The following is a 12,840-nucleotide window of genomic DNA, read 5'->3' on the forward strand; positions in this document are numbered from 1 at the left end:
AAAGCCTGGGCATGTTTACTCAAGTCTTTTCTTTTTCCACAGGTCCATGTGAAGTAGGAAGCTTCTCAAACTAGGTGAGCTGTCCTGCTGCCGGGGCAGATGTTATTAAGGTTGATTGACAGCTCCCTGCTGGCGGCCCATTGGCCACGAGGTCTGCAGGGGGCGGCGTTGCACCAGCAGCTCTTGTGAGCAGCTGGTGCAATGTTAAATGCGGAGAGCGTACTGCTCTCCGCATTCAGCGATGTCTTGCGGACCTGATCCGCACTGTCAGATCAGGTCCGCAAGACATTTCTTAAATATGCCTCATTATGTGCAAAAATAAAGTTTTTGGCGTCATGTTTATTTTATATTTTAAATAACTGTTCCGTTTTTTGCTGGTTTATCTCCCTTCTATGTAGGCAGAGCCTGATTTGGGGGCAGTTTTTTACTGTTGGCGCGCATTTCCTGTCAGCTTCTCTGCTGTGACGCAGTTGCCGACTACTTGAAAGGATAGCGCTGCCGTTTTGTTTGATTTCTGCTCCTAAGGTGGCAAGGTAGGCACCTCAGTGAAGTGCTGAGGTGTTTGGGGATTGCCTGGGGTTTATATAAATATTGTTACTCATATATTTACCTTTTTCGCTATTTAAAGGCACAGTACACTTTTCTAAGTCAAATAAAATTATTTTATTTTGTGTCATTCATTTTATTTCTATTATGGAACAAGAGGCCTTGCAAGTTGTTGCATGTCAGCTTTGTTATGATGCCCAGGTTGAACCCCCTATACCTTTTTGTCCCACTTGCATTGAAAAAACATTAAGCTCCTCACACGTCCCAACTTTTTCAGTCTCCTATCACAGGGCCCTGTGTTTCCTCTCATAATCCGATAGGATTTTCATTGCAAGACATTGCTACTCAGGTATCCTCTGCGGTATCTGAGGCATTGTCTGCTTTTCCCAGATTACAGGGAAAACGTAAAAGAAAGTTTAAAGGTTCAGTTAATAAGGTTTCTGATCAATCTGGGACCAACCTGGGTGTTGTACCGCAGATTTCGGACGAAGACAATATATCGGTAGCTTCTGATTGTGAAGTCTCATATTCAGATAGTGTAATTCCTTCTACTGATGCTGAAGTTGGATCCTTCAGATTTAAGCTTGAACACCTTCGCTTATTACTTAAGGAGGTTTTAGCTACGTTGGATGACTCTGACACAACTGTCATTGTCAACCCTTAAATGTAAACTTAATAAATACTATGATGTTCCCTCTACATTAGAGGTATTCCCTGTACCTGACCGTGCTACAGAAATTATTGCACGGAGTGGGAGAGACCTGGAATTCCTTTCTCTCCATCTCCAATTTTCAAAAAGATGTTTCCTATAGCTGATTCTATTAAAGAATTGTGGCAGACTGTTCCTAAGTTAGAAGGAGCAATCTCCACATTGGCCAAGAGAACTACTATTCCCATAGAGGATAGTTGTTCTTTTAAGGATCCAATTGAGAAGAAATTGGAGGCTTGATTAAAGAAAATGTATGTTCACCAGGGTCTCCAATGGCAGCTTGCAGTATGTATTGCTACTGTCTCCAGCGCTGCGGCCTACTAGTTTGATGCATTATCTGACTCCATTCGGACAGATACTCCTCTTGAGGAGATCCAGGACAGGATTAAGGCTCTTAAATTAGCCAATTCATTTATTTCGGATGCTTCTTTACAGGTTATTAAACTAGGAGCAGAAATTTCTAGTTTTGCTGTTCTAGCTCGCAGATCCTTGTGGTTGAAATCCTGGTCTGCGGATGTTTCATCTAAGTCTATACTTCTGGCGATTCCATACAAGGGGAAGACCTTGTTTGGGCCTAGTTTGACTGAAATTATCTCTGATATTACAAGAGGTAAAGGATCTTTTCTTCCTCAAGACAAGAAGAATAAAAATAAAGGACGACAGAGTAATTTTCGTTCCTTTCATAACTTTAGAGGTAAACCCTCTCGTCCTTCTTCCAAGCAGGATCAGAACAAGTCCTTCTGGAAGCATAATCAGTCTTAAAAACAAGGGAAAGCAGTCCAAGAAACCTGCAGCTGACTCCGAGTCATCATGAAGAATCGGCCCCTGATCCGGGACCGGATCTAGTAGGGGGGCGACTTTTCTTCTTCGTTCAAGCCTGGATAAGAGATTTTCCGGATCCTTGGGCAGTGGACATCGTATCCCAGGGGTACAAAATGGAATTCAAATCCTTTCCTCCAAGAGGAAGGTTTCTCCTTTCAAGATTATCTGTAGAACAGACAAAGAGAGAGGCATTCTTACATTGTGTAGAAGACCTTGCCTCTCTGGAAGTAATAGTTCCTGTTCTCCTACAAGAACGCGGTTCAGGGTTTTACTGAAATCTGTTCGTGGTTCCCAAATAGGAGGGAACTTTCAGACCAAACCTAGACCAAAAGTGTCTGAACAAGTTTCTCAGGGTTCCATCTTTCAAGATGGAGACTATACGCTCCATTCTGCCCTTGATTCAAGAAGGGCAATTCATGACGACCATAGATTTAAAGGATGCGTACTTTCATGTTCCCACAGGGACCATCACAAATTCCTAAGGTTTGCCTTCCTGGACAAGCACTTTCAATTTGTAGCACTTCCTTTCGGCCTTGCCACAGAAAAGAGAAAATTCTGGGAGCTCTGTTGGCGGTTATTCGGTCTCGGGGCATTGCAGTAGCTCCTTATCTGGATGACATTCTAGTTTAGGCGCAATCTTTTCAACAAGCAAAATCTCATACGGAGATCTTGTTGTCTTTTCTTCGCTCTCACGGTTGGAAGATAAATATGGAAAAGAGTTCCTTAGTTCCAGCTACGAGAGTCGTTTTCTTGGGGACCATAATAGACTCCCTTTTTAATGAAGATATTTCTAACAGAAGTCAGAAAGTCAAAGATTTTCGATTCTTGTCTTGCCCTTCAGTGCTCTTCTCGGCCGTCAGTGGCCCAATGTATGGAGGTAATTGGTCTAATGGTTGCTGCTATGGACATCATCCCGTTTGCTCAGTTCCATCTCAGATCTTTTCAGTTATGCATGCTCAAGCAGTGGAACTGGGACTATACGGATCTGTCGCCACAAATAGATTTGGATCAGGCGACAAAAGACTCTCTTCCGTGGTGGTTGCCTCAGGAACATCTGTCTCAGGGAACCTGCTTTTGCAGGCCTACCTGGGTGATTGTAACCACGGATTCCAGCCTCCTGGGATGGGGAGCGGTCTGAGGCTCATTGAAGGCCCAAGGTCTATGGACCCGGGAGGAGTCAATTCTTGCCATAAACATTCTGGAATTGAGAGTGATCTTCAATGCTCAATTAGCTTCAGCCTGGTTTATCAGATTCCAATCGGACAACATTACCTCTGTGGCTTACATCAATCACCAGGGGGGAACTCAGAGTTACTTGGCCATGACGGAGGTAACCAACATTATTCTGTGGGCAGAGACCCACAACTGTTTTCTTTCTGCGATTCACATTCCAGGAGTGAACAATTGGGAAGCAGATTTCCTGAGCAGACAGACCTTTCGTCCCGGGGAGAGGGAACTTCATCCGGATGTGTTTTCCAGCTTCACCCTCAGATGGGGACAACCAGAATTGGATCTCATGGCTTCTCGACAGAATGCTAAACTTCCAAAATATGGCTTGAGATCGAGGGATCCGCAGGCATTTCTGATAGATGCTCTGGCAGTTCCTTGGAACTTCAATTTAGCATACCTATTTCCTCCGTTCGCTCTCCTTCCAAGAGTCATTGCTCGAATCAAGCAGGAGAGAGCGTCTGTGATTCTCATAGCGCTGGCGTGGCCTCGCAGGATCTGGTATGCAGATCTAGTGGAAATGTTGTCTCTGTGGAGACTCCCTCTGAGGAAGGACCTTCTACTTCAGGGTTCCTTCCTTCATCCAAATCTTGTTTCTCTGAAGCTGACTGCTTGGAGATTGAATGCTTAGTTTTATCAAAGCATGGATTTTCAGAGTCGGTCATTGAGACCTTGATTCAGGCTCGTAAGCCTGTTACTCGCAGAATCTATCATAAGATCTGGTGTAAATTCTTGTATTGGTGTGATTCCAAAGGTTACTCTTGGAATAGAGTAAGGATTCCTAGGATTTTGTCTTTTCTCCAGGATGGTCTGGAGAAGGGTTTGTTGGCTAGTACTCTAAAGAGTCAGATTTCAGGGTTGTCTATTTAGTTACATAAACGCTTGGCAGACGTGCAATCTTTTTGTCAGGCCTTGGTCAGGATTCGGCCTGTCTTTAAACCTGTTACTCCTCCATGGAGTCTTAACCTTGTTCTTAAAGTTTTATAGCATGCTCCGTTTGAGCCTATTCATTCTTTAGATATTAAGTTGTTAACTTGGAAAGTTTTGTTTATTGTTGCTATTTCTTCAGCTCGAAGAGTTTCTGAACTCTCTACCTTACAGTGTGATTCCCCTTATCTTATATTCCATTTGGATAAGGTGGTTCTGCGTACTAAATTTGGTTTCCTGCCTAAGGTTGTTTCAGTTAAGAATATTAATCAGGAATTTGGTGTACCGTCTTTGTGTCCTAATCCTTCTTCTCACATAGAACGTTTGTTACATAATCTGGATGTTGTACTAGCATTAAAATTCTATTTGCAGGCAACTAAGGACTTTCGTCAGTCTTCTGCATTGTTTGTTTTTCTGGGAAACATAAGGATCAGAAAGCTACGGCTACTTCGCTCTCTGGCTTAAAGGCATTATTCGCTTGGCGTATGAGACTGCTGGACAGCAACCTCCTGAGGAAATCACAGCTCATTCTACGAGGGCTGTTTCTTCTTCTTGGGCTTTCAAAAATGAAGCTTCTGTGGAACAGATTTGCAAGGCTGCAACTTGGTCATCTTTGCACACTTTTTCCAAAGTTCGATACTTTTGCCTCAGCTGAGGCTTCTTTTGGGAGAAAGGTTCTTCAAGCAGTGGTGCCTTCTGTTTAGGTTACCTGTCTTGTCCCTCCCTTATCATCTGTGTCCTCTAGCTTGGGTATTGATTCCCAACAGTAATTATAGATGATCTGTGGACTCACCGTGTCATTAGAAAGAAAACAAAATTTATTGTTACCTGATGATAAATGTATTTATTTCTTGACACAGTGAGTCCACTGCCCGCCCTGTTTTTCAGACAGTTTTTGTTATATAAACCTCAGGCACCTCTGCACCTTGTGTTGTTTCCTTTCTCTCCTTTCCCTTTGGTCGAATGACTGGGGGATTGTGGGTAGGGAAGTGATACTTAACAGCTTTGCTGTGGTGCTCTTTGCCTCCTCCTGCTGGCCAGGAGTGATATTCCCAACAGTAATTATAGATGATCCGTGGACTCACCGTGTCAAGAAAGAAAGAAATTTATCAGGTAAGCATACATTTTATTTTTTTCTTTCATGATTCAGATAGAGCTTACAATTTTAAACACTTTTCTATTTACTTTTGTTATCAAATTTGCTTCATTCTCTTGGTTTCCTTTAACAAGAATCATATATGTGCAGCCACCAATTAGCATCTAGCTTCCAGTAGCGCATTGCTGCTCCTGAACCTACCTTAGTATGCTTTTCAACAAAGGAAACAAAGAGAACATAGCAAACTACAAAATAAAAGTAAATTGGAAAGTTGTTTAAAATTGCATCCTCTATCTGAATCATTAAAGTTTAATTTTGACTTTGCTGTCCTTTTAATTAATATAAATCTGAGAACATAATTTCTTAGATCCATTATTGATCAATATATGTCATTCTTGTGTTAATATTTATAAGCAGTATTTAATTTTTTGTTATTTATTGTTTGTTTATTTATCTTGAACTACATAATATAGAAACATGAACATGAAAGCCTCTTCTTTTTTTTTTGTATTCCTGATTGCTCTACTACTTTCTATTTACAGATCCCAACTTACAGATCTTCTTGATTGCATTTTTTGTTTCATTTGTGTTTGCAATTGTGGCTGTTTTACTAATCATCAAAATATTCAAAGTGGACATTGTACTTTGGTATCGAAGCTCTTGCTTTATACAGCCAAACACAAAAGGTATGTAGTATTTATGCCTCGAAGAATATTTCTTCTTTGTTTTTTTAGAAAACCCCAAAGAGGATACTTAAAGGGACACTGAACCTAATTTTTTTCTTTCGTGATTCAGATAGAGCATGACATTTTAGGCAACTTTCTAATTTACTCCTATTATCAAATTTTATTCATTCTCTTGGTATCTTTATTTGAAATGCTAGAATGTAAGTTTAGATGCCAGCCCATATTTGGTGAACAACCTGGGTTGTCCTTGCTGATTGGTGGATACATTCATCCACCAACAAAAAAGTGCTGTCCAGAGTCCTGAACCCAAAAAACAGCTTAGATGCCTTCTTTTTCAAATAAAGATAGCAAGAGAACAAAGAAAATTTGATAATAGGAGTAAATTAGAAAGTTGCTCAAAATTTCATGCTCTATCTGAATCATGAAAGAAAAAAATTGGGTTCAGTGTCCCTTTAAGCCAACTCTTTTGTGGAAAAATGGAAACTGAAACTAGTAGATATAGTAGAACACACCCCCTCTGTTATCCATATAGCTATGTCTGATGTGCACCTTAGGGGGAACATTGTTCATGATTCATACAGAGAATACAAATTTAAACAACATTCCAATTTACTTCAATTATCTAATTTGCTTTATTCTTTATATATCTTTTGTTGAAGAAATAGCAATGCACATGGGTGAGCCCTTCACATGAGGCATCTATGTGCAGCCACTATTCAGCAGCTACCGAGCCTATTAGATATCAATAGAATTAAGCAAATTAGATAATAGAAGTAAATTAGAAAGTTGTTTTAAAAGTGCATGCTCTTTTTAAATCATGAAAGAAAAAATGTGGGTTACATGTACCTTTAACTTTGAAAGCTCTTCGTGCTACTGGGCAGCTTATACCTAACCAAGTACATCTTTGTATTGCAGACTCCTTTGTGGAGCTTTTGGCAAGTCTAGCACTTTTCCATAAATACCTGTGCATATGTGCCACTAATCATGGAATCTAATTTTTTTTAGCTACAAATTGTACTATTTGTTTTTTAGGGTTGCCTGTTGAATTTTAGACAAATATATTAATTTATAAAGCATGCTCATAATAGTGCTATTTGTATACAACTTTACAATGGTACCACCTCTATGTTTTATAAACTTCTGTATCTTTCAGTTTTTCCACCTCTCTCTATTACAGAAGTTTGTAGAAAAAAAATATTCATTACTATTATTTATTAAACTTAATTTGTTCTAGTAGTTAACCTGTAAATATGGTTACATCAGCTTTTGTTTAAACCCCTTTTTTCTATTCTTTTCCCTGTGTACAGATGGCAAGCTCTATGATGCTTATGTTATGTATCCAAGAGGTGCCATGGGAAGTACCAGTTATACCATGGATATTTTGTCCTGAAGATTTTACCTGAGGTTTTTAGAGAGGCAGTGTGCTTACCGCCTGTTCATATTGGAAGGGATGAGTTACCAGGGCAAGGCAAGTTCTTTAATTTATTATGTACATTAACAAAACTTGATCTATATTTACAGGTGCAAAAAAATAATTTTGAAATTACCTGGCTTATTTTTATACATTATATATTTATTACAAATACTTCTTTATAGTGTCAATGTGTAACTGATATACTTAGAATTTATATTTGTATATACATGTGTATAGAGCAAAGAAATTGTCACCGACATTTTTAGTAACAGTAACATTTTTAGTAACAGTAACATTTTTAGATGTTTTTTTTGTGGGAGGTACCACAAAATTACAACAAAGCTCACATGGTACAATTGTCCTTGCAGATATATAGATTGCATTAGATCTAGTATTGCTGGTTGATGGTTAGCATCTCTGGTTGCTGAACTGAGGGTTTTGTCTCTGTTAAAGGGACATTAAACTCTTTGCAAAATAGATGTTTTATAAATATTAAATGTATCGTTTTGTTAGTACAATCTACAAAAACAGTTCAAGAATATACCATCTAAAAAAACTTGGTGGAATCAATGATTCGTGATCTTCTTTGCTTTGGTCATTTAGGGACAAATGTAAATGAGCTTCCGCTAAGTTAATCAATAACTGTGTAGAATGTTGTAGGATCAGTTAAATGTTGCCATAAGTATGATGAAGATACTCCAGCCTCTCTCTCAATGGAGTGGATCAATCATATTTTCAGATGTATTTAACAGTAAAACAATGTTAATAAAAAAATAAATAAAAAAGAAAGTATACTGCAATGTTGTTTTAGTTAACCTTTTTTTTTTCAAACATTTTGGGCCAGATTACACGTGCTAACCAGATCCACACTAAACTCCTCTTTTTGAGCGCCTCAGGTAGCACTTGTATTATAAGTTGAAAAGTAAAAAATTTTTGTTCATGCGCTAACCTGATCCATGCAAAAAGCCGAAATTAGAACATCCACAATCGCTTTAACGTATTCCCCCATAAAAATCAATGGAGCAAAAGTGGGGGGGGGGGGAACCTAACACCCTACTCATGTGTAAACCTGATCGCATATTCATGTGTTCTACCGGCCAGGAAACTATGAATATTTCACATTCCAATGTTCTTCACATATCAGAATATGTTCTAGTTATTCATAAATACATATTTCTACATATATCTGATGGTATTTTGGTACAATATATATCTATACCTACAGTATATATATATTTCTCTTGTTAAGTGTGTTCAGTCCACGGGTCATCCATTACTTATGGGATATATTCTCCTTCCCAACAGGAAGTTACAAGAGGATCACCCAAGCAGAGCTGCTATATAGCTCCTCCCCTCACATGTCATATCCAGTCATTCTCTTGCAACTCTCAACAAAGAAGGAGGTCGTGAGAGGAGTTAGGAGTTTTTTACTTATTCTTCAATCAAAAGTTTGTTATTTTAAATGGCACCGGAGTGTGCTGTTTTTACTCTCAGGCAGTATTTAGAAGAAGAATCTGCCTGCGTTTTCTATGATCTTAGCAGACGTAACTAAGATCCACTGGCTGTTCTCGCACATTCTGAGGAGTGGGGTAACTTCAGAAAAGGGAATAGCATGCGGGGTCCCCTGCAAATGAGGTATGTGCAGTAAAATATTTTCTAGGAATGGAATTGACTAAGAAAACACTGCCGATACCCATATGATGTAAGCCTAAAATGCAGTAATAGCGACTGGTTTCAGGCTGGTAAATGTATGCACAGTAGAGTTATTTTCTAGGGACTAGAATTTGACTGAAAGAATACTGTTAATACTGAAATAATGTATGAGCCTTAACTGCAGTAGAAGCGACTGGTAGCAGGCTTAGTGATAACTTTACACAACATCTGAAATGTTGTTTTTTTAAAACGTTTACTGGCATGTTAATCGTTTTGTGAGGTACTTTGGTGATAAATCTCTTGGGGCATGATTTTTTCCACATGGCTAACGTTTATTTCTGCATAGAAACCGTTATAGCTGGTCTCCCACTGTTGTAATATGAGTGGGAGGGGCTTTTGTTAGCGCCTTGTTGCGCAGTTAAAATTCAATCATAGTCTTCCTGTTTTCTTCCTCCTTGATCCAGGACGTCTCCAGAGAGCTCAGGGGTCTTCAAAAATTATATTTGAGGGAGGTAATCAGTCACAGCAGACCTGTGACAGTGTGTTTGACTGTGATAAAAACGTTAACTGTTAAATTGATTATCCGTTTTTGGGTATTAAGGGGTTAATCATCCTTTTGCTAGTGGGTGCAATACTCTGCTAATTTCATACATTTAATGTAAAGATTTGGTTGCTATAACTGAATTAGTTCATTGTTATTTCAACTGTAATTGTTTTTTTTTTGTGTTTTTAAACGCGCTGCAGCGTTTTTACATTGCTTGAAAATTTTCTGAAAGTAATTTCCAAGCTTGCTAGCCTCATTGCTAGTCTGTTTAAACATGTCTGATACAGATGAATCTGCTTGTTCATTATGTTTAAAAGCCAATGTGGAGCCCAATAGAAATATGTGTACCAATTGTATTGATATTACTTTAAATAAAGGTCAGTCTTTACCGGTAAAGAAATTATCACCAGACATCGAGGGTGAAGTTATGCCGCCTAACTCTCCTCACGTGTCAGTACCTGCGCCTCCCGCTCAGGAGGTGCGTGATGTTGTGGCGCCAAGTACATCAAGGCCCTTACAAATCACTTTGCAAGATATGGCTAATGTTATGAAAGAAGTATTATCTAATTTGCCTGAGTTAAGAGGCAAGCGCGATAGCTCTGGGTTAAGGACAGAGCGCGCTGATGACACGAGAGCCATGTCCGATACTGCGTCACAATTTGCAGAACATGAGGACGGAGAGCTTCATTCTGTGGGTGACGGATCTGATCCAGGGAGACCGGATTCAGAAATTTCAAATTTTAAATTTAAGCTTGAGAACCTCCGTGTATTGCTAGGGGAGGTGTTAGCGGCTCTGAATGATTGTGACACGGTCGCAATCCCAGAGAAGTTATGTAGGCTGGATAAATACTATGCGGTGCCGGTGTGTACTGACGTTTTTCCTATACCTAAAAGGCTTACAGAGATTATTAGCAAGGAGTGGGATAGACCCGGTGTGCCCTTTTCCCCCTCCTCCGATATTTAGAAAAATGTTCCCAATAGACGCTACCACACGAGACTTATGGCAGACGGTCCCTAAGGTGGAGGGAGCAGTTTCTACTTTAGCTAAGCGCACCACTATCCCGGTGGAGGATAGTTGTGCTTTCTCAGATCCAATGGATAAAAAAATTAGAAGGTTACCTTAAGAAAATGTTTGTTCAACAAGGTTTTATATTACAGCCCCTTGCATGCATTGCGCCCGTCACTGCTGCGGCGACTTTCTGGTTTGAGTCTCTAGAAGAGGCTATTCGCACAGCACCATTGGATGAGATCATGAACAAGCTTAAAGCACTTAAGCTAGCTAATGCATTTGTTTCGGACGCCGTTGTGCACTTAACCAAACTAACGGCTAAGAACTCCGGATTTGCCATCCAGGCGCGCAGAGCGCTATGGCTTAAATCCTGGTCAGCAGATGGTGACTTCTAAATCCTAAATTGCTTAATATTCCTTTCAAAGGGCAAACCTTATCTCAGGCCCGGCTTGAAAGAAATTATTGCTGACATTACTGGAGGTAAGGGTCACTCCCTTCCTCAGGATAGGGCCAAATCAAAGGCCAAACAGACTCTCTCTCTTCGCCCAGGCTTGGGCAAGAGATGTCCAGGATCCCTGAACGTTGGAGATCATATCTCAGGGATACCTTCTGGACTTCAAAGCTTCTCCTCCACAGGGGAGATTTCATCTGTCAAGGTTATCAACAAACCTAATAAAGAAAGAGGCATTTCTACAATGTGTACAAGACCTCTTAGTAATGGGAGGGATCCACCCAGTTCCGCGAACGGAACAAGGGCAAGGGTTTTACTCAAATCTGTTTGTGGTTCCCAAAAAAGAGGGAACCTTCAGACCAAATCTTAGACCTAAAGATCTTAAACAAGTTCCTAAGGGTTCCATCGTTCAAAATGGGAAACTATTCGAACCATCCTACCCATGATCCAAGAGGGTCAGTATATGACCACAGTGGACTTAAAGGATGCCTACCCTTCACATACCGATTCACAAAGATCATTATCGGTACCTAAGGTTTGCCTTTCTAGACAGGCATTTCCAGTTTGTAGCTCTTCCCTTCGGGTTAGCTACGGCCCGGAGAATTTTTACAAAGGTTCTGGGCTCACTTCTGGCGGTACTAAGACCGCGAGGCATAGCGGTGGCTCCGTACCTAGACGACATTCTGATACAAGCGTCGAGTTTTCAAAATGCAAAGTCTCATACAGAGATAGTTCTTGCATTTCTGAGGTTGCATGGGTGGAAAGTGAACGTGGAAAAGAGTTCTCTGTTACCACTCACAAGGGTTCCTTTTCTAGGGACTCTGATAGATTCTGTAGAGATGAAGATTTACCTGACGGAGTCCAGGTTGTCAAAGATTCTAAATGCTTGCCGTGTCCTTCATTCCATTCCAAGGCCATCGGTAGCTCAGTGCATGGAAGTAGTCGGCTTAATGGTCGCGGCAATGGACATAGTGCCATTTGCGCGCCTGCATCTCAGACCGCTGCAATTATGCATGCTAAGTCAGTGGAATGGGGATTATTCAGATCTGTCCCCTCTACTGAATCTGGACCAGGAAGCCAGAGATTCTCTTCTCTGGTGGTTGTCGCGGGTTTATCTGTCCAAAGGAATGACTTTTCGCAGGCCAGATTGGACGATTGTGACAACAGATGCCAGCCTACTAGGCTGGGGTGCAGTCTGGAACTCCCTGAAGGCTCAGGGATCGTGGACTCAGGAGGAGAAACTCCTCCCAATAAATATTCTGGAATTAAGAGCAATATTCAATGCTCTTCTAGCTTGGCCTCAGTTAGCAACACAGAGGTTCATCAGATTTCAGTCGGACAACATCACGACTGTGGCTTACATCAACCATCAAGGGGGAACCAGGAGTTCCCTAGCGATGTTAGAAGTCTCAAAGATAATTTGCTGGGCAGAGTCTCACTCTTGCCACCTGTCAGCGATCCACATCCCAGGCGTGGAGAACTGGGAGGCGGACTTTCTAAGTCGCCAGACTATTCATCCGGGGGAGTGGGAACTTCATCCGGAGGTCTTTGCTCAACTGATTCATCGTTGGGGCAAACCAGAACTGGATCTCATGGCGTCTCGTCAGAACGCCAAGCTTCCTTGTTACGGATCCAGATCCAGGGACCCGGGAGCGGTGCTGATAGATGCTCTAGCAGCTCCTTGGGGTTTCAAGATGGCTTATGTGTTTCCTCCGTTTCCGTTGCTGCCTCGATTGATTGCCAGGATCAAACAGGA

At 40.8% G+C, this 12,840-nt stretch overlaps 1 pseudogene; it reads left to right on the forward strand.

Annotated features, from left to right (window-relative positions):
- Positions 1 to 12,840, forward strand: part of LOC128654015 (interleukin-1 receptor type 1-like) — a 244,847-nt pseudogene that overhangs the window by 198,977 nt on the left and 33,030 nt on the right.

The sequence above is a fragment of the Bombina bombina genome, chromosome 3, assembly GCF_027579735.1.
Source record: "Bombina bombina isolate aBomBom1 chromosome 3, aBomBom1.pri, whole genome shotgun sequence".
Classification (NCBI taxonomy): Eukaryota; Metazoa; Chordata; class Amphibia; order Anura; family Bombinatoridae; genus Bombina; species Bombina bombina.